Source organism: Gobius niger (assembly GCF_951799975.1).
Source record: "Gobius niger genome assembly, chromosome: 5".
In the NCBI taxonomy this organism is placed as follows: Eukaryota; Metazoa; Chordata; class Actinopteri; order Gobiiformes; family Gobiidae; genus Gobius; species Gobius niger.
In genome coordinates this window covers 38,661,018-38,688,802 of record NC_136856.1, presented here as the reverse complement: position 1 = coordinate 38,688,802, position 27,785 = coordinate 38,661,018, and the positions used below count along the sequence as shown (strand labels likewise).

At 45.3% G+C, this 27,785-nt stretch overlaps 1 protein-coding gene across 1 annotated transcript in view; it reads left to right on the top strand.

The window, feature by feature from the left end:
- The window catches only part of cenpp (centromere protein P), a 128,731-nt gene that overhangs the window by 17,117 nt on the left and 83,829 nt on the right, over positions 1-27,785 (top strand). The window lies entirely within an intron of this gene.

Below are 27,785 nucleotides of genomic sequence, written 5' to 3'. Positions count from 1 at the left end.
GTTTTGTAATTAATTAGATATTGTTGTCATTTTTTATATTGTTGTGGACTTATATATAATATATATTTTAAAGTAGTTGTTTTTTCTCAGGGTGATAATATACAGTATTAACATCTAATTCCTTGCCTGATTTATTTAATTTTGAATCACAGAAAACAAGTCAAAGTTTGAATGTTTGTTTTCTCATTAATTTATTGATCTATTTGTTTGTTTATTTTGGCCAGGACAGTGCACGTTTATGGGACTCATGCATGTAAACACGCCACGCCGGATAATTTCCACCCATTGTTCCACATTTGCACTAAACCTACTATGACATAGGGAGAACACGCAAACTCTACACAAAAAGATCCCACTCGAGATCAAACCCAAGACTTTCTTGCTGTGAAGCACCATCAAAAATCCCCTTTTTGTAACATATAGCAACTCAATAAAACTATTCATTTAAACATGTGAGAATTTGAGCTTTTTCCCCCTTTTCTTTTTCATAAAAGGCTTTATTTTTATTTCTGAAAAGGTGTTAACTGACTGGGTGCTTGCATGGAAAAATGCTAACTTTAAGTGTCTGTAATCAGGTAAAAGTTTTACAACTCAAAATCATCGTGTGCTTATCTCCCTTTCCCAACGTCATACATTTAATTCAGACCTCTCTCTGCTATGCCTAAAATGTAAAACCGAAGTGGCTAGTCTTACTCATTACCACTGGTCCTGCTGAACAGTACAGTATGTTTGGCATATTGTAAAATGTGAATTCAGTAAAATATTCTCAATTTCTACTACTAGAGAGTGCAATCCATAGATCATGTTGCTCGGAGTAACAGATGTCACTATCACGGGGAAGTATGAGAGGCAACTTCACAGGATGCTTACATTCTGCACAAGGATTATCTAACCAGCAAAGTGCACTGTTGAGACAAAATAGAATAGATTAGAATAGAATAGAGAAATTCATCATCACACACACACACACAAAAAAACACAAGACTAGGGACAATACAAACATTCCCTGTAGAAAAAAAAATACATAGAAAAATTTAACAGAAAAAGCATTACAGAACAGCTCAGTCCAATTCTGTGGCAATTATTATTTCAGATTTTTAGCCAGTGGAACTATATCTGTATATTGTATAGAGTTCAGATGGGTGAGCGGAGTCAGAGGCAATAGCTCGAGCTTTGGTCAGTGTCTTTTCCTATGTGAGACCCTTTTATTGGTATGGGCACATCATCTATACTTCACAGAGGCATAATCTGAACTCATATGGCATTGTGATTGCGTGATTCTGACTGACTCTGAGCTTTCCACTTGTCTTTGAATTGAGCCAGAATGTTCTGTTCTGTTTTTTGTTTTGATTTTGATTTTGTTATGCCTTACATTAATGAAAATCCAATAAATATATATGAAAGAAAGAAAGAAAGAAAGAAAAGAAAAGGTGTTGGCTGGAGTTGGTTTAGCGTCGGTGCCATATGTTGAGTGGCTTCGACTTTGGCACCTCAACTTTTCTGTTCGAGTTTTTGTTCGAGTTCACCGGTGTGTCCAGAGCAGTCTTTGTAAAGACTTTCTCACTGTCAGTTTCATGGATTTTACAGGCGGTTTCTTCTGCTTGAACTCTCCCCATGCTCTTTCTGGTGGTGGTGGTGCTGGCTGGTGGATTCGAGCGATAGGTCTCTTGGTTAACAGTCTTTGAGCCCTGTCCGTTGAGTTGGGGTGTCGGTCTTTTGTCGCCTGAAATTTGGTTCTTAATCCATGCCCTCAATTTAGCGATTAGACTGTTTGCGTCGTTGAGCTGCTTTTGTTTGGCCTTTTGTTCCTTCTCTTGGTTTTTAACCTCTGCTCTCAGCTCCTCATTTTCCCGAACTTTCTTCTCAATGTACTTTTCTTTTGTCTGGAGCAATTCTTTTGCCTGCTTCAGCTGGGCGGACTGGTCTTTGGAACGTTTTTCCTGAGCTTTCAGACTTTTGTCGAGAGTCTCGTTCTTTTTGATCTGCATTTCTAGTTTGTCTGCTAGCTCCTTGCCAGACATTACCTGCTTGTATATATAGTTCTCTTTCTTTTGGAGAAGGGTCGTAGCCTGTTCCAGCTGGATGGATTTGTTCTCGGTCATTCTTTTCTGGTTGTTTAGAGCTTGTTCAAGTGCTTTATTTTCGAGAACTTCTTTGTCTAGATCTGACCTCACCCGCTTAAGCTCCTCCTGAAGCTCTTGTATCTGTTGCACAGACGATGGTGTAGTCTGGTTTGAGGCCAGATTTGGAGACGCCAGCCGGGTCTCCTCCTCCTCCTCAGCGCCCCCTGGTGTAATGGGGGCCTCAGGCGATGGTGTAGTCTGGTTTGAGGCTGGATTTGGAGACGCCAGCCGGGTCTCCTCCTCCTCCTCAGCGCCCCCTGGTGTAATGGGGGCCTCAGACGATGGTGTAGTCTGGTTTGAGGCGCCCCCTGGTGTAATGAGGGCCTCAGACGATGGTGTAGTCTGGTTTGAGGCAGGATTTGGAGACGCCAGCCGGGTCTCCTCCTCCTCCTCAGCGCCCCTTGGTGTAATGGGGGCCTCAGGCGATGGTGTAGTCTGGTTTGAGGCGCCCCCTGGTGTAATGGGGGCCTCAGACGATGGTGTAGTCTGGTTTGAGGCAGGATTTGGAGACGCCAGCCGGGTCTCCTCCTCCTCCTCAGCGCCCCTTGGTGTAATGGGGGCCTCAGGCGATGGTGTAGTCTGGTTTGAGGCAGGATTTGGAGACGCCAGCCGGGTCTCCTCCTCCTCCTCAGCCTCAGACGATGGTGTAGTCTGGTTTGAGGCAGGATTTGGAGACACCAGCCGGGTCTCCTCCTCCTCCTCAGCCTCAGACGATGGTGTAGTCTGGTTTGAGGCAGGATTTGGAGACGCCAGCCGGGTCTCCTCCTCAGCCTCAGACGATGGTGTAGTCTGGTTTGAGGCCGGATTTGGAGACGCCAGCCGGGTCTCCTCCTCCTCCTCAGCCTCAGACGATGGTGTAGTCTGGTTTGAGGCCGGATTTGGAGACGCCAGCCGGGTCTCCTCCTCCTCCTCAGCCTCAGACGATGGTGTGGTCTGGTTTGAGGCAGGATTTGGAGACGCCAGCCGGGTCTCCTCCTCCTCCTCAGCGCCCCCTGGTGTAATGGGGGCCTCAGACGATGGTGTAGTCTGGTTTGAGGCCGGATTTGGAGACGCCAGCCGGGTCTCCTCCTCAGCGCCCCCTGGTGTAATGGGGGCCTCAGGCGATGGTGTAGTCTGGTTTGAGGCAGGATTTGGAGACGCCAGCCGGGTCTCCTCCTCCTCCTCAGCCTCAGGCGATGGTGTAGTCTGGTTTGAGGCAGGATTTGGAGACACCAGCCGGGTCTCCTCCTCCTCCTCAGCGCCCCCTGGTGTAATGGGGGCCTCAGACGATGGTGTAGTCTGGTTTGAGGCAGGATTTGGAGACACCAGCCGGGTCTCCTCCTCCTCCTCAGTGCAACCTGGTGTTGTGGGGGCCTCAGACGATGGTATAATCTGGACCGGGGCATGATTCGGAGACGCCAGCCGGGTCTCCTCCTCATCTACACCCCCTGTTGGTGTTGGGGGGTAGAGTATTGCCTCCAGGTCAAATGCCGGGTCATAGACGCGGACATTGTCCTCCTCCGTATACTCATCCCAGGATTTCATTTTGAAAGATTTGCTCAGTACCATTCTGTGTGCGATCAGCTCGACGTGCAGATGCAGAATGACAAAGTTTCTGGAAGCGCTAACACAAAACTCTGACATATGCGTCTGTGATGTCATCAATGGAATGTCGGATGGCAAAGTTACCGATTCTGACAGTGTAACCATTGGTTACGTTCAGGTTCTAGAATGTGATGTCATTATCTGAGCTAAAGCAGGGGCTAATAGTTCAGGATCGGGATGTCATACCGCTATGCATTTTGGGATTTGCAACAATAATAAACCAATGGAGATTTTAAAATGTAAAATAATTGTTTGTTTGTTTTTTAATTCTTTTTTGGTTACTATTACTTTATTTATTTATATGATCTTTTTTTTGTCAACCTTTATCTATATTATCTATTATGTATATTAATGGATTTATTCCTTGGCTACCTTTTTTTGTCTTGATGGATTTATTATTATTTTTATTTTTATTTTTTATTTTTTCTGTCATTGTTAGTTCTGATTGTTTACTACTTTTGGAATTATTTTATGTTGGTATGGGTATGGATGTGCGCCTGTGAATGTGTGTGTATGTGTGTGTGTGGATGTGTGCATGGTGTTTGTGTTACTGTTTTCTTTTGGATGAGAGGTGAAACGTTCGACACCTCAACGACAGAGTACAGAAGATGACTCAAGAACCTTCATTAAAGTCAAATCAGCTTGAATGAGCGATGCAGCGAGACCCTTACACTTACACTTTCAGTTCTGTTTTATCTTTTCAGTATTTACAAAAGATACTTTCTTTGTTACAAACAATGTTAAAACATGGTTAATAACATGTAGTGTAATGCAGGGACGTGCACAGATAGAGCCCAAGTGTGCTGTCCCCGTGTCTCCCCCTGTTTGAGAAGATGGTACAGCCCATCTCTGTAAGACGCGGGAGAAAAGTAAACTGTCAATTTGATAACTTCATGAATGAGCCAGCGCGACATGACTGGATTATTAGGGGGAAAGGAAACGAAAGGAAACGAAAGGGCCGACGGGGCAGGACGTCAGCGCCGCGTGTCAAGACCGTCCGGACAAAGTCAGGGGTCAGAAGTCAGTCACTTTAGCGATTCTGTTTGTCGCGCTACAAAATGATCTGAAAATGAGCTGCATTACTCAGACTAAGTCAGGGTTGAGCGTAGACCAGGGTCAGAGCAGTGTGAGCTGAGCTAAGGAGAGAGAAGGGAGAGTATCTGTGGGAGGAGCAGAGGAACATGAACAGCCCAGGTTTATTGATATTTAAGAATACAATTGCGTTAGCTGCAGCGCTACACGGTCTCATGCACTGATCACAGAAACTTTCCTCCGGAGTCACACGTCTCTGCCTCCACACAGATGAAGCTGAGCCTGGGCTGAGTCCTTTGCAGCTCACTTTTCAAGGCTTATGTTTGGGAATGTTTTGGATAAAGATAAGAACTTATCTCACAACCACTGACTAAAACACAAGAGCAAATAGCAAGAAATTATTTAGGCTATTTACGAAAAAAAATAAAAATAAATACAAGCTTATTGGAAATGATGTAGGCTAAATGACTATGTGGACTATTTGGAATTATCTTCATGTGATTATAAAGGACTTAAAGGAATAGGCCACCGTTTTTACATACTAAGATATGTTCTTACCTCACTTTAGCCGAGTTAATATATCCCCGTCTGGTCTTTGTCCGTGCGCTCTGCCAGGCAAACGGAGCACATACGCAGCCTCTCCCACATGTCACATAGCTCCAAAAAAGCTCACGATAGAAGCTACCAAGCTCTTCCACGTGTTCCCTATTTAAATAAAGTTACGTGAAGTGTTTTCATGCGAAGTATATTTACACAGAAATGTAACATGTCGATTTTATAAGCAGATAAAGAGGGGGACTATATTGTGAGGCGTAATGATACGAGGAGCAAAACGTCCGCGCAGTAACTTCTAAAGACTTCCCCCGCTCACTTCCGTCAATAACCTTTAGGAGTTACTGCGCGGACGTTTTGCTCCTCGTATCATTACGCCTCACAATATAGTCCCCCTTTTTATTTGCTTATAAAATCGACATGTTACATTTCTGTGTAAATATACTTCGCATGAAAACACTTCACGTAACTTTATTTAAATAGGGAACACGTGGAAGAGCTTGGTAGCTTCTATCGTGAGCTTTTTCGGAGCTATGTGACATGTGGGAGAGGCTGCGTATGTGTGAGCGCACGGACAAAGACCAGACGGGGATATATTAACTCGACTAAAGTGAGGTAAGAACATATCTCAGTATGTAAAAACGGTGGCCTATTCCTTTAAGAGTGAGTAATACTTTATTAAATCAGTAGTAAATATTTAATTGTATTGCAACAAAAAGTTATTAGCGGAAAATCGCAATAAAATCGAAATCGCAATATTGATTGAAAAAAATTGCAATATTGATTTTTGGCAAAATCGTTCAGCCCTACTGTCCATAAAGGTAGTGAACAGAACCAGTAACACAGGGCAGCCCTAGTGGAGACCAACACACACAGACTCCCGGAGCCAAGACAAGGGACACGGTCAAACGCTTCTCCAGATCCACAAAACACATGTGGACTGGTTGGGCAAACTCCCACGAACCCTCGAGCACCCGACGGAGGGTATAGAGCCGGTCCAGTGTGCCACGACCAGGACGAAAACCGCATTGTTCCTCCTGGATCCAAGGTTCGACTATCGGCCGGATCCTCCTCTCCAGCACCCTGGAGTAGACCTCACTGGGGAGGCTGAGGAGTGTGATCCCTCTGTAATTGGAACACACCCTCCGATCCCCCTTTTTAAAGAGAGGGACCACCACCCCGGTCTGCCAATCCAGGGGCACTGTCCCCGACCGCCACGCGATGTTGCAGAGACGTGTCAGCCAAGACAGTCCTGCAACATCCAGAGACTTAAGGTACTCAGGGCGAATTTCATCCATCCACTTCACATCACTCGGTGACTTCAACTTGGGTGATGGGCGAGCCCCCCTCCGAGTCCCGAGCCTCTGACGTGACGATGGGATTGAGCTGAGGAGGCTCTGGATCTCTCGCTCTGTTTCCACGTTATAATGTGCTCGTCTCCGCCTGTCATGTGTCTCGTGTTTCCGTATACTAGTACGAGTGTTGTTGGTTTTTTTGCTTTTGTTTTCGGGCGGAGGCACAGCTGCTTTGATTTGCGTTTTTGATACATCCTTTGGCGAACAAATGCCACATAAAAAAGCTGTTTTATCCATGTGCCTTTCTATTGTCCATCAGTTTATATGCGTTAGAGTGAGCCACTGAAGGCCCTGACTGAAACCTCACAGCACGCCACTGGATCATCAGGCCCTATTTGTGTGCATGCAGTTTAATATTAGAACAGGTTAATACATTTGGCTCTTTTGACAGAAGGTGTATTCTGAAAAATCCTTTTGTGAATGTAATCAAGAATAATTAAACAGAATTTGAAGCTTAAAAAGTTAGTTTTAGTTAGTTAGATTTAGAGTTTGGCTGAAAGCCCCTTTAGCGCTGCTCATTTGTGTAGTGTGGGTGCAAAGAAACCGTACCCGAGTCCGACTCTGTTCTGGACTTTGGCCTGCTTGAAGGAGATGGGCCAAAGTGCTTAGTTAAACTGATTCTTCCTTCTATGGCCCACTGTAATCATTGCTGTCCTGCCCTTCCCTCACTGTCCACGCAGGAGTGGGGAGCATCCGCCTTGTTTTGCTTCTTCCGTTCGTGGTAGAGTGCACGTCACAGCGCGTGAACAATCACAAAATAGAAGACAGAGCCAGCTGCCGTGGTGTGCAGCAGTAAATCGTAGCTTCCAAGAGCGGAGACTTTATTTCGTATTGAAAGAGAAAGTAACCAGGTGCAGTCTGCAGGTTTAAACACTAAGGCGGCGGTCCCAAGCGCCTGAACATGAAAACTTATTAAAGTTATCTTTCCTTTTCAAGTGCTGATCAGTATATTAAGGGCACACTGTCAGAGAATTATTGCCTAAATATTCCCAAAGGCCCTGAGCGTCTAAAGTAAGTAGGTCTACAGATAAAAAGAACAAAATATCACATTAAGCTGCTATTTTTACTACAGTAGTTCATTGAAAGTACCAAAACTTGAAACATTCAATGCAGTTTGAGCTGAAACTGTGTCCATGTTTTGCATTTGTGGCATTAAATATAAAGCATTAGGGCATTAAATGTGACTTGCTGCTGTGTGTAGAAACCATGTCCTTCTGTTATTATTCAAACTCCCTTTTCACTGATCTCTAGGTCCATTTTTGTGTCAGTTAATGGTAATTGCTGCTTGTTTCACTGGTCACTGGCAGTATTTGCTATGCAGACTGTGTTGCATCATTAGTCCAAGTCCAGAGAGGACGAAGTGGAAAGCGGCAGCTCCAGAGTGAGAATAAAGTGCCCATTTTTCTTGTAAATGTCAGAGGGGAGTGTGCTGCTGACAGCGGATCTGTGGCCGGTCTGTGGGACTGTGAGAGCGCGCCGTAATGAGCTGAAACCGGGCTCATGGCGGTCTTTCCATCCTGCCGCTGCAGCAGTGCGCTCTGACTGGGCACAGGCAGTTTCCATTGGGCCACGGAGCAGTGACAGCTTGCACAGAGAGGGCTTTATGTCAGAGCAGACCGCAGAAATCAGGTGTGGCTGTGGAGCAGTTAATTAAGTGCCTTTGTGCAGTATCAGCTGTAAAACAAGTACAATTGAAGCTGTAAAAGTGTTCGAAACCACATGTTGGCAGCAGATGAGTCCAACGCCACAGGGATTCATGTGGAAATGCATCAAAGTGGAGCTTAGAGGCTGTAAAGTTGGACTGCACAAATTTGGAAACATGTCCTACTGTGACTTTACAAAAGCAAATCAAGATTAGTTTACTGCACACATTCATACGTCTAGAAGAAGTAGGCCAGCTTGATTATTGAAAAAATAATTATCACAATTATTTTAGTCATAATTGAATTTGAAATTAATTTTAAAAAACTGCTGAATATTTTCTGTTTTCTGAACAGTCATAAAGTGCAAATTATTTCAAGGATGCCTAGGTGTTTCACACCTGCCCCCTGCTGGCCAGCCCTCACACCTGCGCAAGTGGGCGGCACGGTGGCACAGCAGTTAGTGCTTGTGCTTCACAGCTAGAAGGTCCGGGTTCGATTCCCACCAATGACGGGCCTTTCTGTGTGGAGTTTGCATGTTCTCCCACCGTGTCTGCGTAGGTTTCCTCCGGGCACTCCGGTTTCCCCTACCACTAAAAACATGTACAATAGGCCAGGATGTATGAGAGTGTGTTTGAGAGTGCGCATGGGGGACGACGGATGGAAATTAACCTAAGGCTACAATCCGGTGTGGCTTGTTCATTAACTTGGACTGTCCCGACCAAATAAACCATAAATAAATAAATAAGTAAACTGAGCAGCGCGGCCTGATGACATCATCACACAGAGCTGTCTGTTTTCATGTCAGTCAAAAGCATGAGCCGTGGCACGTGAAATGCGAAGGGAAAGTAATCCCAGCGCCGTGAAATAATACAAGTAACCTTAGGCAAAAAAAATAATAATTGGAAAAAATTGAAAAAAAATAATAATACAAAATTTGATTATGCTAATTTTGTAATTGTTTAATAATCGAAAAATATAGTTGGACAAAATGTTTCCGTACAGTTTGTGATGTTTTTAGCGCTCTAAACTGGAGATACTCACTGTTTTTAAACAGATGGAGACAGTAGGAGTAGGAAAAAAAAGTTTTTTTATTAGCTTCAAGTTGCCTGATCTGTAGAAGCTAACCACTCCCTTGCTGCCTGCCTTGCAGAGTTGTCTTTGTAGAAAATGGAAAATCTCAAACAGAGATGAAGCCTAGATTTGGAGGTTTAAACCAGTTTAAATATTTTCAAACCTCGTGTGACCATTTTTGAAAACAGGGCCAGCAACAAATGCTGTGTGATCCTCCAGGATTTTAATGAAGTCACCATTGCGTCCTGGAAGTTTTCTCAAAGCTCAACCAGCTACCCTCTGTGTGCAGGTAGGTGCAAGTCCCACACCACAAAATAACTCTGCCGATCGGTGTTAGCGGCTCATCTTCTCTCGGGTCTGTTTTATGACAGATCAAATACAAACGCTTCGTCTAAACTCAGAAACCTGCAGTGACATCCATGTCAGTGTTTCGCTAATAGCAGCAAAACTCTCCCAGCAGCTGGGAGTGTGAAAGAGCCAGAAGATTATCAGCATGACAGGTGCAGCAGGTTTAGGCCGAATACAGAGGATTGACCACCACCCAGACATGACTAAAGGAAAATGTTTGAGAAATCAAAGAAAGCCAATATCGTGAAACATCCATGTCACCTAACCCTATGGCCAAACTCTCTCTACATTTTTACCTATGCTTGGTGACTCACATTTTAGATCACATTTATTTTTCTTCTGAACATGCAGACGTTTGGGTCAATATAATAAAGTATACAAACAAAACTCTGACTTTTTAAAAACTTTTGAAGTAGTGATGTTTTACAGCTTGGTAACTTTGGATTAGCCCCTGCCTAGTCTCTACCTGTGTCTCTGCCCATGTCTCTGTCGTTGTGTCCTCATTAGTGGTAACAGTTCTGTAAAAGCCCTGTTTAGTCTCGTTTATAGACTGTGTCCTCAGGCTGTTCCATTACAACACCCTGAATTACTCACCGCAGCAGTTTTCACCAAACGCCACACACTTATCCAACTGTTAAATGAGTTTGTACCACACCTGTCGGGACTGGGCAGGTGGGCTCTGCTCGACACAGTGACTTCATTAGTTTTGAAGCTCATGCTGGATCTCTATCTTTTTTTATCTTTCTTTCTTTATCCAGGATAAAACTCATTGAGATTAAAGATTTCTTTTTCAAGAGTGTCCTGGCCAAGATGCAGGGAACAGGTTTACATGTAAGTTACAATTTTACGCACATATTCACAAAAAAAACCTTGAATAATTAAATCAAGATAATACACTCAGATAAAACAGCCACATTTAAAAGACTTTGTTTCTAGATTTTTTAATAGTGATTTAAAAGTATGAAGTGATACAAGTTCTTTTAACTGAAACTCCTTCTGTAGCTCGTTCCAGAATGTGGAGCAGCAAAAAGGCCTTTTTACCCACCCTGGGCACAGAGAGCAGGAGAAGGTCCTGAGAGCGCAAGCTATAGCAGCGGTTGCTCCTCAGCTCAGTGAGCTGCTGCAGATACGGAGGGACAAGTCCAGTATCTGTCGCTCAAAAGATAGCTGTCTCTAGCATCACATTCTTGTCATTTCTTTCCCCGTGGCTCGTTTCCTCTTGCTGTGCCTTGTGTTGTATCTACATTGTTGAATTACGCTGCCTGTGGTACGTTTTGCCTTTAATAAATCCCTCCTAATGCGTTCGTGTTGACAGTGGGCTCCTAATGGTCTGAGCTGGAATCTGTGAGGTTTGTGGAGCTCGCGCTGAGTCCGGGCCAATAACAGCGCTGTTAATCTGACCAATCCAAAACAGCACACACCTGTTTAACTGCGCAGCTCTGGCCCCAGAATTCTTCTGTTTTACATTCAAACCATCATTTGTACTGGGCTGTTTTGGCTTCATCGGCAACAAGCGATCTCTTGGCAGCAGGAGGCTTTAGGCCGAGTGCTTTTTAACCTGTATATGCTCCGTCTTGGTGATGTCATCAAGAGACATGGATTCAACTTTCACAGTTATGCTGATGATACACAGTTGTACATCTCCATGTCTCCTGATGACACCAGGTGAAGAACCTGGGCGTGTTTTTCGACTCTGAGCCGACTTCTATTCCACACATTAAGAATATCACAAAGATAGATTTTTACCATCTAAAGAACATAGCCAGATCCCGCCCCATTCTCTCTCGGGCCAACACGGAGACGCTAATGCATGTGCAAAATACCTGTCAATATTCGGGGGGGTCCCCATCTACGAATTGTACATCAGTCATCAGTCGTATTGTTTAGAACAGCCTGGAAAAGTTCACTGGTTTCACGCAGAAAACTAACCTCTGCAGTAGCGGATTGATGATAATGTCTGGTCTGGCATGGCAATGTTGTTAGTTGGATATTCAGCAGATATTCAGAGCGGGAGCTGCAGCGGCTGTGAAGCCGACAGACACATAAGGTGAAGCGGTAATCGCTTGTAGATTAATGGCCGGTCAGATTTAGGGACCGTTAGCAAATTACTCTATTTAAATTGTGGTATTGTAGTAGGCCTACGTGCAATCTATGTTAAAAAGTATTTTATACTGAGTGTGCACAATGCGCCCAATCCCTGCCCACGATGGGCCCTTCAAGTGCCGCTGGCCCAGCTCACATACACCGCCGGCAAGAGTGCAGTGTGCTTGTGTCTGCACCTTTGCTCTAGTCTACCACATTTGGCTTCACCCTCAAGATCGGGCCCCAGAGGTCTGATGTGTTAATGAGGGGGGTCGGACGCCCCCATATTTCGCACACTGCTTTTATCACCAGTCGTATCGACTACTGTAGTGCCCTGCTTTCTGGTCTTCCCAAAAAGAGGATCTCAGGTCTACAACTTTTACAAAATTCAGCAGCTCGTGTCCTGACGAAGACCAGGAGGCGGGACCACATTACACCGGTTTTAGAATCGCTGCATTGGCTCCCCGTGTGTTTCAGGATCAACTTTAAAGTTCTTTTAATGTTTTTTGTCTTAAATGTCTTAATAGTCTTGATTGGCTGTAAATCAGTGGAATATTTTGATTTAGTTCTTAGTTTTTGTTTTTAGTCGACATTTAGTCAAATAATAGTTTTAGTCACTTAAGTTGCGAGTCAATTTAGTTGACATACTCTGATTTTCAGCGAGATTTTGGCATGAATTTTGATCGCATGATAGTTTTAGAGTCGCATGGTTTTCTGACATGTTTGATATTTGTTGTGAGGTCCAGGCGCTGCTTTGCCTGGCCTGCCAAACTACATGCTTTTTCATTGATATTTCAAAGACATATAGTCTGGGAGCAGCATGATCTCAACGATTTCCCGGTGGGCGTGATTGACAGACGGCATCAACCAATCAGAGCAACTCTAGATACGTCGCAGCAACAAGTGTCAGGAAGCCTTTCCAAAAACGTCCTTATTTACGAGGAACGCTTTGGACGCTGTTTCTTGCTCCGGTTTTAGGGATAAACATTTTTTTCAAATGACAATTTAAAAGACGAAAGAGCAGAAGAAAACATCGTATCACGCGCCGTGCACGCCATCTCTATTGTTTTGGTAGAGTGTGGTGACGGCTTAACTCTTGGGGGAATAAAGTCCCGCCTCTCGGTGCGGGATTGGACCGATGTGGGTAAAATTGTGAAATGATAGACTGCGAGGAGCTGTCCAGACGGTTCTTCTTTTGAACAGAAAGGAGCAGTGTCTGACAGGCCAGGCAAGGCGCTGCTGAAGCCGATCAAAAGCAGTGTGGACATGGTTAAATAGAGTTGCAGGTGCTAGGAGGAGGGTGACTGGACGCACAGAGGTGAACGAGGGCAACATGCGCTGATAACATCTTCCTGAACAGCGCACACATGAAAGTCTGTTAAAGTTCAGTGGATATTGTATGTGATGTATGTTACCTTGTTGACATCAGAACAGATCGTTTGACAGATGATGAGGACATGTACTGCCAGTGCCGGATGTTATAAGCACAAGTGAATGTTCCGTCACGGAAAGTGTCCTGTTCTGTAGAGGTGCATTTAACTCTGTTTAGAGCTGACTGTTCTATTATTCCCCTCTGTACACTTCACATCTGTGGGTGAATTATTCAATGATGCTTTAAGAATCTTATTGAAAACAAAAAAAACAATGGACGAGTGCCCATGAACTCTTTGTGTCTAATCGAATAAATACATTGCGTGCTGTGTTAAGAAAGCTGATGTCTAAATGTCTGTGTCCCTTGAATGATTTTGAAAATATTGTTATCCTTCTGTTGCAGTGCGGTGCGTTACACCTCACAGCTGTGGAAACATTGGTATGACTGCCTCTTGAAAGTATAAACATTAACAATAAAAAGCTGTATAAGGGCTGGGACAAAATATCAGAACAGATTGCAATCCTTTGGGCTGCAATACCAAGTATTGATAATTTTTCAAGTATCACAACACTTTCACCCCTCCTGGACGTGGTGGAGGGGTTTGAGCACCCGCATGATCCTGGGAGCTCTGTTGGGCTTCTTGCCCCTGGTAGGGTTTCCCGTGGCAAATAGGTCCTCTGACGGGTCAGACAAAGAGCAGTTCAGAAGCCCCTTATGAGAGACCAACAGGCCTGTTTAATCGTGAGGCCGTCCTCCCGTGGACCCACCAGCTCCAACAGCTGCCCCCATGACCCGGAAACGGACAAGTGGAAGAAGATGGATGGATGGATGGACAATACTTTCAATACTTCTGTTAGGAGGCATTTTTTAATCAGAGCAACTCTAGATACGTCGCAGCAACAAGTGTCAGGAAGCCTTTCCAAAAACGTCCTTATTTACGAGGAACGCTTTGGACGCTGTTTCTTGCTCCGGTTTTAGGGATAAACATTTTTTTCAAATGACAATTTAAAAGACGAAAGAGCAGAAGAAAACATCGTATCACGCGCCGTGCACGCCATCTCTATTGTTTTGGTAGAGTGTGGTGACGGCTTAACTCTTGGGGGAATAAAGTCCCGCCTCTCGGTGCGGGATTGGACCGATGTGGGTAAAATTGTGAAATGATAGACTGCGAGGAGCTGTCCAGACGGTTCTTCTTTTGAACAGAAAGGAGCAGTGTCTGACAGGCCAGGCAAGGCGCTGCTGAAGCCGATCAAAAGCAGTGTGGACATGGTTAAATAGAGTTGCAGGTGCTAGGAGGAGGGTGACTGGACGCACAGAGGTGAACGAGGGCAACATGCGCTGATAACATCTTCCTGAACAGCGCACACATGAAAGTCTGTTAAAGTTCAGTGGATATTGTATGTGATGTATGTTACCTTGTTGACATCAGAACAGATCGTTTGACAGATGATGAGGACATGTACTGCCAGTGCCGGATGTTATAAGCACAAGTGAATGTTCCGTCACGGAAAGTGTCCTGTTCTGTAGAGGTGCATTTAACTCTGTTTAGAGCTGACTGTTCTATTATTCCCCTCTGTACACTTCACATCTGTGGGTGAATTATTCAATGATGCTTTAAGAATCTTATTGAAAACAAAAAAAACAATGGACGAGTGCCCATGAACTCTTTGTGTCTAATCGAATAAATACATTGCGTGCTGTGTTAAGAAAGCTGATGTCTAAATGTCTGTGTCCCTTGAATGATTTTGAAAATATTGTTATCCTTCTGTTGCAGTGCGGTGCGTTACACCTCACAGCTGTGGAAACATTGGTATGACTGCCTCTTGAAAGTATAAACATTAACAATAAAAAGCTGTATAAGGGCTGGGACAAAATATCAGAACAGATTGCAATCCTTTGGGCTGCAATACCAAGTATTGATAATTTTTCAAGTATCACAACACTTTCACCCCTCCTGGACGTGGTGGAGGGGTTTGAGCACCCGCATGATCCTGGGAGCTCTGTTGGGCTTCTTGCCCCTGGTAGGGTTTCCCGTGGCAAATAGGTCCTCTGACGGGTCAGACAAAGAGCAGTTCAGAAGCCCCTTATGAGAGACCAACAGGCCTGTTTAATCGTGAGGCCGTCCTCCCGTGGACCCACCAGCTCCAACAGCTGCCCCCATGACCCGGAAACGGACAAGTGGAAGAAGATGGATGGATGGATGGACAATACTTTCAATACTTCTGTTAGGAGGCATTTTTTAACATGTACTCTTTTGTTTTCCAGTAACAGTTTCACTTTGTAATATTTTGTGTTAATGCACTTTTCAATCTCAACACTTCAATGAATATCAAATGGCATTTAGTTGATAAACCTTGGACAAATGACTTGTTACACATTTTAAGGTAGACATATTACTCATCATAATCACTTACTGTATCACAGTACGTATCAAATCAGGCCCTGAGTATCATGATATGTATCGGATTGTGACAAACTGAGCCTGAGTTTTTATCAGTTTGTCTTCTGGTCTGGACCATGAGTCTGTAATAAATCTTATCTCTATCTATCGGTCCTAATTTGAGCTTGGCTTGTTATTTGCAGAAGTTAGTCTTTGCAAAGGTGTTGTAGCCCAAATATTTGCATGATTAAACGGAGTGTTTGAATAGATGAAAGGACAGACCAAACTTGTGTCCCATTTTTGTGTGAGTGAGTTGACGATTTATTTGTTCACCGTCCGCACAGTAAAGTGAAGATGTTACTGCGCGGATTTCGAACTACTCCTGGTGTTATTACGCTTTACAATATAGTTCCCCCATTTATCCGCTTAGAATATCCACATTGTTTAATTTTGTGTAATTATACTTTGTAGTGGAACACTTCACGTAACCATATTTATATAGGGAAAACGTGGAAGAGCTTGGTAGCTTCTATCTTGACCTGGTTTGGAGCTATAGTGGAGAGAGGGAGAGGCTAAATGCTAACGCCGTCTGTGCTGTGTTTATGTGACTGAGGGCACACGTGAAGACCAGACAGGTACAACATGAACTCGTCAAAGCTAAGGTAAGAACTTATCTCAGTATGTAAAAACGGTGGCTTGTTCCTTTAAGTTTGTGCATGACGGCACTTCAGACACGAATTAACACCTTTCTGAGTGACAGGATTTGCAGAATTTACAGGATTTTAGAGGCAGTTGTGGTGAACAGGACTGAGCTCATTGTACACATTAGGACATGGCATAGTCCCTTTAATATTTGATCAAATCACATTTAATCCACGGCTTCATGTTTGTTCTCCACATGGACAAAGCACAGACCTTTTCCTTTGGAAGTGAATTTAAAACTGAACTTCACATATATGTAATCCTTTCTTCACTTTAATTTAATTTTTATGAGTGGACCAAAAATATCTGGATTTAAGTAATTTTTCTCTCATTAACTACTTTTAACCTTGTTTTACACACCATAAATGGTTGATGCTTGTCGGGACTTGTATTTCTATCTCCAACTGTGTGACAACTGTGTAACATTTCAATAGATTTATAAAATACAGAGACATTTCCGCACGCCTTCAGAGAGTGGGGTTAAACCAAAGCACATGAAGAGGCCCACTCCTCCGAGTGGAACCTGAGCCCGCTCTCTGCAGGTGTGTTAGCAATTATCCACCGCTTTCAACTTTTACAGCTCCGGGAAAACGACCAGCAACTCCAGAATGTTTTTACACACTCATTCTCTCCAGTGTGGGCTTACAGGTGTTCCACTAAAGAACGAAGCCACCCACAACAGCAACCCACACACCAACAATGACCCATACGCAGAGGGCACCCCACATAACAACAATGATCCATACGCAGAGGGCACCCCACACACCAACAATGACCCATACGCAGAGGGCACCCCACACACCAACAATGACCCATACACAGAGGGCACCCCACACACCAACAATGACCCATACGCAGAGGGCACCCCACACACCAACCATGACCCATACGCAGAGGGCACCCCACACACCAACCATGACCCATACGCAGAGGGCACCCCGCATGCCAACAATGACCCATACGCAGAGGGCACCCCACACACCAACAATGACCCATACGCAGAGGGCACCCCGCATGCCAACAATGACCCATACGCAGAGGGCACCCCACACACCAACAATGACCCATACACAGAGGGCACCCCACACACCAACAATGATCCATACGCAGAGGGCACCCCACACACCAACAATGACCCATACGCAGAGGGCACCCCACACACCAACAATGACCCATACGCAGAGGGAACCCCACACACCAACAATGACCCATACGCAGAGGGAACCCCACACACCAACAATGACCCATACGCAGAGGGCACCCCACACACCAACAATGACCCATACGCAGAGGGCACCCCGCACACCAACAATGACCCATACGCAGAGGGCACCCCGCATGCCAACAATGACCCATACGCAGAGGGAACCCCACACACCAACAATGACCCATACGCAGAGGGCACCCCGCATGCCAACAATGACCCATACGCAGAGGGAACCCCACACACCAACAATGACCCATACACAGAGGGCACCCCACATAACAACAATGACCCACACGCAGAGGGCACCCCACACACCAACAATGACCCATACGCAGAGGGCACCCCACATGCCAACAATGACCCATACACAGAGGGCACCCCACACAACAACAATGATCCATACGCAGAGGGCACCCCACACAACAACAATGACCCATACACAGAGGGCACCCCACACAACAACAATGATCCATACGCAGAGGGCACCCCACACAACAACAATGATCCATACGCAGAGGGCACCCCACACAACAACAATGACCCATACACAGAGGGCACCCCACACAACAACAATGACCCATACACAGAGGGCACCCCACACAACAACAATGACCCATACGCAGAGGGCACCCCACACAACAACAATGACCCATACACAGAGGGCACCCCACACACCAACAATGACCCATACACAGAGGGCACCCCACACAACAACAATGACCCATACACAGAGGGCACCCCACACAACAACAATGATCCATACGCAGAGGGCACCCCACACAACAACAATGATCCATACGCAGAGGGCACCCCACACACCAACAATGACCCATACGCAGAGGGCACCCCACATAACAACAATGACCCATACGCAGAGGGCACCCCACACACCAACAATGACCCATACGCAGAGGGCACCCCACACAACAACAATGATCCATACGCAGAGGGCACCCCACACAACAACAATGATCCATACGCAGAGGGCACCCCACACAACAACAATGATCCATACGCAGAGGGCACCCCACACAACAACAATGATCCATACGCAGAGGGCACCCCACACAACAACAATGATCCATACGCAGAGGGCACCCCACACAACAACAATGATCCATACGCAGAGGGCACCCCACACAACAACAATGATCCATACGCAGAGGGCACCCCACACAACAACAATGATCCATACGCAGAGGGCACCCCACACAACAACAATGATCCATACGCAGAGGGCACCCCACATAACAACAATGACCCATACGCAAAGGGCACCCCACATAACAACAATGACCCATACGCAGAGGGCACCCCACATAACAACAATGACCCATACGCAGAGGGAACCCCACACACCAACAATGACCCATACGCAGAGGGCACCCCACACAACAACAATGACCCACACGCAGAGGGCACCCCACACACCAACAATGACCCATACGCAGAGGGCACCCCACACACCAACAATGACCCATACGCAGAGGGCACCCCACATAACAACAATGACCCATACGCAGAGGGAACCCCACACACCAACAATGACCCACACGCAGAGGGCACCCCACACAACAACAACGACCCACACGCAGAGGGAACCCCACACACCAACAATGACCCACACACAGAGGGCACGCCACACAACAATAACGACCCATACAGAGAGGGCACCCCGCACAACAACAATGACCCATACACAGAGGGCACCCCACATAACAACAATGACCCATACGCAGAGGGCACCCCACATAACAACAATGACCCATACGCAGAGGGCACCCCACACAACAACAATGACCCATACGCAGAGGGCACCCCACACAACAACAATGACCCATACGCAGAGGGCACCCCACACAACAACAATGACCCATACGCAGAGGGCACCCCACACAACAACAATGACCCACACGCAGAGGGCACCCCACACAACAACAACGACCCACACGCAGAGGGAACCCCACACACCAACAATGACCCACACACAGAGGGCACGCCACACAACAATAACGACCCATACAGAGAGGGCACCCCGCACAGCAACGACCCTCACACAGAGGGCACCCCACACAACAGCAGTGACCCACACACAGAGGGCACCCCACACAACAGCAGTGACCCACACACAGAGGGCACCCCACACAACAGCAGTGACCCACACACAGAGGGCACCCCACACAACAGCAGTGACCCACACACAGAGGGCACCCCACACAACAACAATGACCCATACGCAGAGGGCACCCCACACAACAAAAACGACCCACACACAGAGGGCAACCCATACAACAACAACGACCCACACACAGAGGGCAACCCATACAACAACAACCCACACACAGAGGGCAACCCATACAACAACGACCCACACACAGAGGGCAACCCATACAACAACAACCCACACACATAGGGTATCCTACACAACGAATAACCCATACACAGAGGGCACCCCACACTGCCCACACTCAGGCGGAGAGAGGAGACAGCATTAGGGCTGGAAGATATTGACAAAAATGACTACAGTGGTCCATCGCTATAACGCGCCTTGCTGTTCCGCAGATTTATTTTTAGTACAATTTTGCATTCTATTCTACAGCGTATGAACGGCATACACGCATTGTGTTCAGCATCCTAATTGGTTAGTCGCAGAGTGAGCGTCCTCTCGCTGCAGAGGGGATCTCTGTAGTGTCAGCGCAGACCGCGCACTTCAGAGTCACAGCAACCCGCATTTTCTGTGCACTTTTCCGTGGAAATAAACACTGCTAGCATGTGACGCTCGTCTCAGATAAACAGGCGCCTTCTGAAGCCTGAAACTGCTACGATAAAACTTTGGTCGTAGCTACGATTGTCTCACACAGCGGAGAGGAGTGCAGCTCACGATGTTAACCATCCTCACATCTGTAATGTGAATCTTAAGGTGCGTTCACACCAAACGCAGCCAATCGTCAGGTTTATATTGTAAATACATGGAGGACGCGCATCGGGGGGTGTCATAATATCCTGCAGCGAGTCACGCGCCTCCTGTGTGGCGCGTTTTGAAGCTTTTTGCGCATGGTAAGCTTTTGACGCGCCTCCAGGGCGTCCAGCACGGCAAGGTTGGGAAATGTTGAAATTTTTGGAGAAATTTGCGAGCGTTGACCAATCAGGAGCTTTCCCCAACAGTGACGTACGTTGTAGCTGAGTACCAGGGCAGATGCCCTGCCGGCCTGCAGATGTAAACTAGTCATGTAGGATTAGCTTCATTGTGAACCGGAGCTACAGCAGCTCTGGGACTTTTACAACGACACATCAGTGTTTCTTTACCTAAACATCCAGGATTAAAAACGGCAACAAGAACACTTGTTTCAGTGGCTGAATCGCGCTGGGAATGTGTTTGGGCCTCGAGGGTGCCTGCTGTAGTGCTACGAACACACGCTGACGTGCGGCCAGAGTGTCGGTGACATTTGTGACAGGCGTCTGACTTCAGGTAAGTACAAGCGTTTTCCGAGATAGATAAGACGAGGAGCTCCGTGTAACGTGAACAGATTCATCACTACACCGTGCAGCGCAAAAGTCGATGAGATGAAACGGCCTGAGAGGTAGTCAACGGAACCATGCGGGTGGCACATTTCACAATAAAGCACATGGCTCGTGTTTACATTACGGCGAAACAGAGACAAGTGTCACACAAAGTGTTACCCGTGTCACACAAAGTGTTACCCTTGTCACACAAAGTGTTACCCGTGTCACACAAAGTGTTACCCTTGTCACACAAAGTGTTACTCGGAGGACATTTGAGAACAGGGACGATGATGGAAGAAGAGAAGTACCTCTTTATTTGGATTATATGGATGTATGTGCTTCTCGTGTTTTTTGTTTAAAACAGGAGAGGTAGTTAATTGAGCTATTATGACATCAACTTCCTCATACAAAGTATTTTTATAAAGGCTAATGTAACAGCCAGTGTTACCCATGGCATGCAGAGGAGGAGCTGCACATTAACAGGTTGTTAGTGATATAACAACCTTTCTCTCCCTTCCTCTATTTTTATGAACGAAGGATAGTCTTGTCAGCCCTTCAGTGCCGTACTTTCTGAATAATATGAGCAAAGGCACAAAAGCACATGTTTCAGCACGTGCGCTTTGTTTTGTTTCTTAATAACGTAGCAGCTCCACGTACAAGTGTGTATAAAGAGGACAGATTCAGACGGGCTCATTACAACGTGTAGCGCGGATCCTAAAACAGCGCAGACGTTTGGGATGGTACGAGTGGTGCAAAGCGGCATCAATAAGAGGCGTCGTTAATGAAGGAGTCACACGTAGCGCTTATCGTTCAATGAATAACAGTTAAACTATATATTTTTGGGCTTGATATTTGTCATCTATGCATTTATTAGCATTTCTCCCCTATTATTTCTTGCAAATTGAGTTACATTGTATTTCATGTTTATTGCAGCTTGTGTGGTATTTTAGGATATGATCATGCACTTTTAGAACAAAGTTTTACTGACATTTTTATGCCTGAGAGTTGACAGTCTCTAGTATCGTGAGAGTCAATATTATCGTTTATCGCAATACTTTCCTGCCTCAATATATCGAACTTCAAATTTGTTTTCGCGACAGGCCTAGTCACGGTTCCGATGGATTACTCAATCAGACCCTATTCTCCTTGTAGATATACTTGTTGCTGCTCCAGTTGGACAAAAAGCCACATGCGGCTCTGGAGCCGTGGGTTGCCGACCCGCGGTCTAAAATCCTCACTTTACCACATAAAAAGCACATGACACAAACAACTGGGAACAATGACCTCCACAGTTCACATAAATGCAGCATATGTGATAACTGACTTACCAATGCACTGCTTTGGCAATAGGAGTGTCTGCGACGCTAGCTCTTCATTTGATGGAAAACCAAGTCAGCACGGCCCCAGCCCAGAACCAGCGTGTTGGTTAATAACGGCTGATGGCCCACCACTCTGCCCTCTCTGATGCGCTTGTGTTTGTACATTAATTTAATCTCAGTTAAACCTTTAACATTCTGCGGTTTGTGCCTGAGAGTCAGAGCTCAGTGGATAGATGTTTTCGTGTTTCAAATGATTTTACTGTCGAAGGTTGAGCTCAGACTGGAATCCTCTCCCTGAGGATCAGCTGATGGATTCCACAGAACTCACTCAGCTGCAAAAAATACTGTACTGTCAGAGTCACGAGATTCAGGACCAGGACTTTACTGAACCAGAGCCTTAAGCCAAAAGTTTAGTGCAGGTGGATTTACTCTGTGCTCTGTGTCCAACTTTGTTTATCGACCAAAGATTTGTCAAACGTTTGCCAGCTACTCACCCCTCCCTACAAAGTTTATAGCAGAGGAGAGTGCTCGCCGGAGCACCGTAGTATCAGTGTAAATGCTAAAAAAAAAAGCAAACAAACTTGCATAGCAGGTTATCTTGGGGCCAAGCATACATTGAAGTGTATGAGAAGGAGTTGAGGCACTCCGACTGTCACAGGTCAGAGACTTGTCTGTGTCACCGCAAAAGGGCAAAAAGTGTGTGTTTTTCTTAGCAGCGGCACATCTCTGTGTGTGTTCTCTCATTGAAAATAATAGATTGCTCTTTTGCTGTGTGTCTAAAGCCCGATTCGTACGGGATCAGAATTACCTCGTGACCTCAGGTAAAAGGTAAATATTACTGACATCCTCCTGTGTGAATCTGCTGTCAGTAATTGGAAGGTAAAATTTCCCAGATAGGGTAATTCTGCAGACTCCTCCGTCCTCAGGTGATTCTAGTCCCGTGCAAATCGACATGGACAATATTGATTCAAAACCTCTTTATACCAATATATTTATGTCCGCATTGAAGCTGTAGTAATATTATACAGACGTAAACTGGAAGCACAGAACGTTGTTGTGGCAATGTTAGACATACCAACACGGAGGCTCTGAGGGAAAGTTTAGATGTTTTTGTTGCAAAGTTTAGACGGAGGAGGCTGTTTCAGAGCGAACGGATTAAAGAAGAAAGGAAACTTTTAAGAGAAGAAACCCCACAGATGTGACGCTGATATGTGTGAAACCAACGCTCTTAAACAAACCTGAGACCTCGCATCAAGCATGAATAAAAGGTTTGTTGTCATCATTAAGTGTTTATTATCTATCCATCATCTCTTACGGCCATTGCTGATGTAGGATGGCCGTAAAAATTATCCTGGGGTAACTCAGTTTTACCGACGTCTCAAGGTAATTCTAATCCCGTGCGAATAGGGCATAAGGGTCTGTAATCTGAGGCAAGGGAAGTTCTAACTGCAGATGAACTGAAAAACCCCAGTTGCTTTGGAGCGACTGGAGTGACTGGAGAGACTGGAGCGGCTGGTCAGAGTTGTGTTTTCTATAATGCTCAGATGTGCTGCAGATGTTTTCCTGGTCTGGGCCTTCAACTGTTTAAACCGGAGATAATGGACTCTTCCACCGCCGCAGGAGACTATCCCTTCAGGAAACAGACGCACACGGCTTTAATCAGAGCAGCTCAGACTAAATACAGCCTTCACCAAATGCACAATAAGGCACTGGATCTGCGGAAAGCAAAGCCCGACTGACTAGTGCCATGTGCAGCCACATCTCTGCCACTCTGCCTCAGGTCTTAGCGCCTCCAGTAGCACGACATTAGCCCTGTGAATGATTACACTCCGGTCCAAGGCAGTTCTAAACGACAACTCCGAGAACTTTACTCTTCAAACAGAGGCTGGACCGGGTTTTCACACCTTCTCCCTCAGTAAAAGTCGGGAAATACCATGAAAAGTTTATGGGACAATTGAGAGGCCTGCACTGTCTCTGAACCAGACCCTGAGCTCTCCAGTCCATTTACGTTAAAACTGAACAGAGGCAGACTCTGAGGTCCGCAGTCCGTCTGCTGGGACTAAAATGAAACGTCCCTGGTTCCATTCCAGGCCTGTGCATGTTTTTACATGTTCTACCCGTGTCTTGGGCTGTTAAACGATACCAATGGGGTATAGAAAGATAGGTGTAAGTACTTCTGGTATCGAAAATAGAAAAGTGGATATGATGTTGCAAAAGTGGAATGAAAACGGCCCTTAAGTTTAGTACCTTCGTCTGCCCTGTGTATATTTGTCCCGTCTTTAGCCGCTGCTGTCTCCCACAAAGGAAATGACCATATTTGGATTACAGCGTCATCTCAGTCAAAGCCTTTCGTGTTACACATGGATATCAACCATGTCAGTATTTGTGAATGAATAAGAGTGGGGAAGACCAGGGAGCCACACAGACATGTTGGAGTTACTTCCTAGATAAATGTCTGGCTCAAAGCGACAAGACGTCAGAGAATTAAAGAGAGAGTTTAGTCTGACATTAAAGGGATGTTAAGGGAGAAAACTAGTTAAAAATCTCAACATTAACCACTGCGTGAAGAAGCAATGTTTTCACCTGCAGCATCACACCTAAATAAGCCTATAGAAAACCAATCACTAACAAAAGATCACGTCAATAATTATGGAATATTCCCCCACATTTCCCCCAGGCTAGACAAGCGTTGGATATATTTTGCGGAACAGCCCAATAAACTGTTTAGTAATTGGTCTCCTGTTACATTCTGAGAACTCGAGGTGCGATGTTGAGGTTAAGCCGTTCTACAGCGTCTCAAATTCCCAATAAACTTTACAGAAGCTTTGCTCCCGTTTTAAAAGAGGAGAGATGTTTCAGTCTCTTCCCGGTCGTAGTGTCCAACGTGTCGTGTCTTGTGTCGGATTGTGGCTTCAGAGAAAACAAAAAAGTCACAAAGATTTGGACAAACATGCATCGATGTGACTGGTTTGTTTGTCCATCCTCAATGCGTTTCAACTTGAGCTTGAATTGTGTGGCTGGCTGCGGTTAAAGGCCGAGGGAAACTTTGTGATTAAGAAAGATGGTAATGAAAGACTGTAGTTAACTGTTAAATCAAACCATCAAACCACTGAAGGTCTAAAGTTCTGATATGGAGATGTGTAAGAATGAGGCGCTGCAGATGAGAAGCTATTAAAATACAATCAGAAACCAAAAGTGGGTCATGGAACAATTGTTCGGGGGAGTGTTCCCTTCTATATTTATACTCAAAAAAGTAAGAAAATGCTCTGTTGACCCCCACCTTAACCAAACAACCATTTTTTCCAGTTTTGCCCAAATCTAAAAGCTTCTCTACTGGAGAGCTTACTGCCTGTTGGCCAGTGTGACCCCTCATTTGAAAGCTTAGACCTACAAAGAGCTTTGACCTACAAAACTCAAGCTTCTTCCTTGTTTTTGTTTGATGTTTAAACTTTTTTGTCACGTTTTCATTGCTTTCTTGTAGCGTTTGGGCCGCAAAGCGCTGCGCTCCGGGATTCACTTTTATGCAACAAAAATGGCAGAGAGCTATTCATTCGTCAAATAAAAGCGTGTTACTGGTCGTCTTTGGTGGAGTGAAATGAAAGTAATTTTAATCTTTACACATAACCATGTTTTCTTAAATGTTTGTAGAGTGTGTGCATCAGTTTCAATAGAAAAATATAACACATCTAAAATGTAACTTATTAAGCATACTGTATATTATGTAAATGTAGAAAGCTTCTTTAGTCACAATATACTGCCTGTTTTAGCTTTAAATGTATTTATTTATCTATTCTAGACCCAGTTTGGAGCCGATTGGGTCTCAATCTAGACCTGGTGGGACTTGGAATGTCAAATATGTCTGGGGTGGTATTTGGCGTGAAACCTTTGAAAACAGGTTTGAATAAATTCCGATTTTGGTCGCGGCTTGTCATTCTATGGTCATTATAGATCCCAATGCCAACCAGTCTTTGGTCAGTCTGAAACTGGATTCTTAGAAGCAGAGGATCCAGAGTAATTCTCTCCAGATGTTTCTCTGTCCACTGCACTTAGCGACGTTTAAATGTGTTTGACAGTTCAGACTGCGCTCACACAGAGCTGAGCTGCTCCTCTAAAGTCTAAACTATGTTTAGCCTTAAACTCAGTCTTTACCGAGACCAACATAGGTCTTTACAGAACTAACTAAGGAGGTCATTTACTAAGCCATTACTCTCGTACAAAGGTGGATCAGCAGACGAGTCATTTACGTATTTCATTTACATATCAGATTTGGGGCTGTAAAACTTAAACACAGGCAATTTCTGCTTGTAAATGAATTAGGAGCAATATGCCCTCAAGTAGTCATTTACTGTTTTCCAGCTTGCTCTCACCATTTAGCACCTCTCTGATGATCCCCTATTGTTCCCAGAGTCAGGATGAGAGCAAATTTAAAGCAGAAACTAAGCCGCGCCAAAATACACTGGCCCTTTGTATGTCATTTGAAACACAAGCTGCAGCCTTTGGCTCTTTGGCCCAGCGTTTATTTTTTCCAGTGCCTTAGAAATTAACTTTCAGTAGTGGCACTTTTTGGTTTTTAATCTTAAAGGCACTATACCTGATTTTTTTATCTAGTAATGGAACAACATTTGTTTGAGCCGCCTTTCGTATAATGTTTAGTCGAACATTTGCGTAAAAACGCTGTGCATTTAATCATAAAGCATTTGCATCAGTCCCTGTCCTTGCAGGCTGGTTTGCATCTCTGTGAAAATGACCCTGAAAAGTGACCCTAAAGTTGTGAAATGTGGCCTTTCATATGACACAAGTCACACCCAAAGGGGGTGTGACTTGTGCCATCAGCACTCCATGCTGATGGTGGTCAGCATCAGTTGTAGCCACAGTTTCCTCTGGGGCAGACTGACTGATGAGAAGTGAAGTGTCTTGCCCAAGGACACCATGACAGTCTGCACCTGCAGGAGCCGGGATTCGAACCCCCAACCTTCCCGCTCTACCATCTGCACCACAGTCACAGATGGTAGAGCTGTGACACTGTGTCTCTACAAATATGTTAGGAAAGTTAGGAATAAATTGGAACTGCCATGATAATTTAGTGGCTTCCTAGTTTATTGTTTGTAATACAGTGGTCCCTCGCTATGACACGGTTTTACAGTGTGTGAACGCCAAACGTGCATTGTGTTCTGAGAGTGAGCCTCCTGTGGTTGCATAGAGGATCTTTGTGTGTCCCATCAACACATCAGCGCACACACCACACGCCGCAGAATCACGGCAGCACAGGCCGGGCACGAGCGGGTCCGACGCCAACTCCACGTTTACTTTCTCTGAACGCTAGCATGTGGCGCTCGTCTGAGCTAAACACTCGCCTTCTGAAGCTGAGACTGCTACGATAAAGCTTTGGTCCTACTTACGATTGTCTCTTAGTTAGAACCAGCGCTCAGCGGAGACGAGGGCAGCTCACGATGTTAATCCCCACGTCTGTGATGTGAATCTAAACATCTTATTAGACAAAAAAGCGCAGTG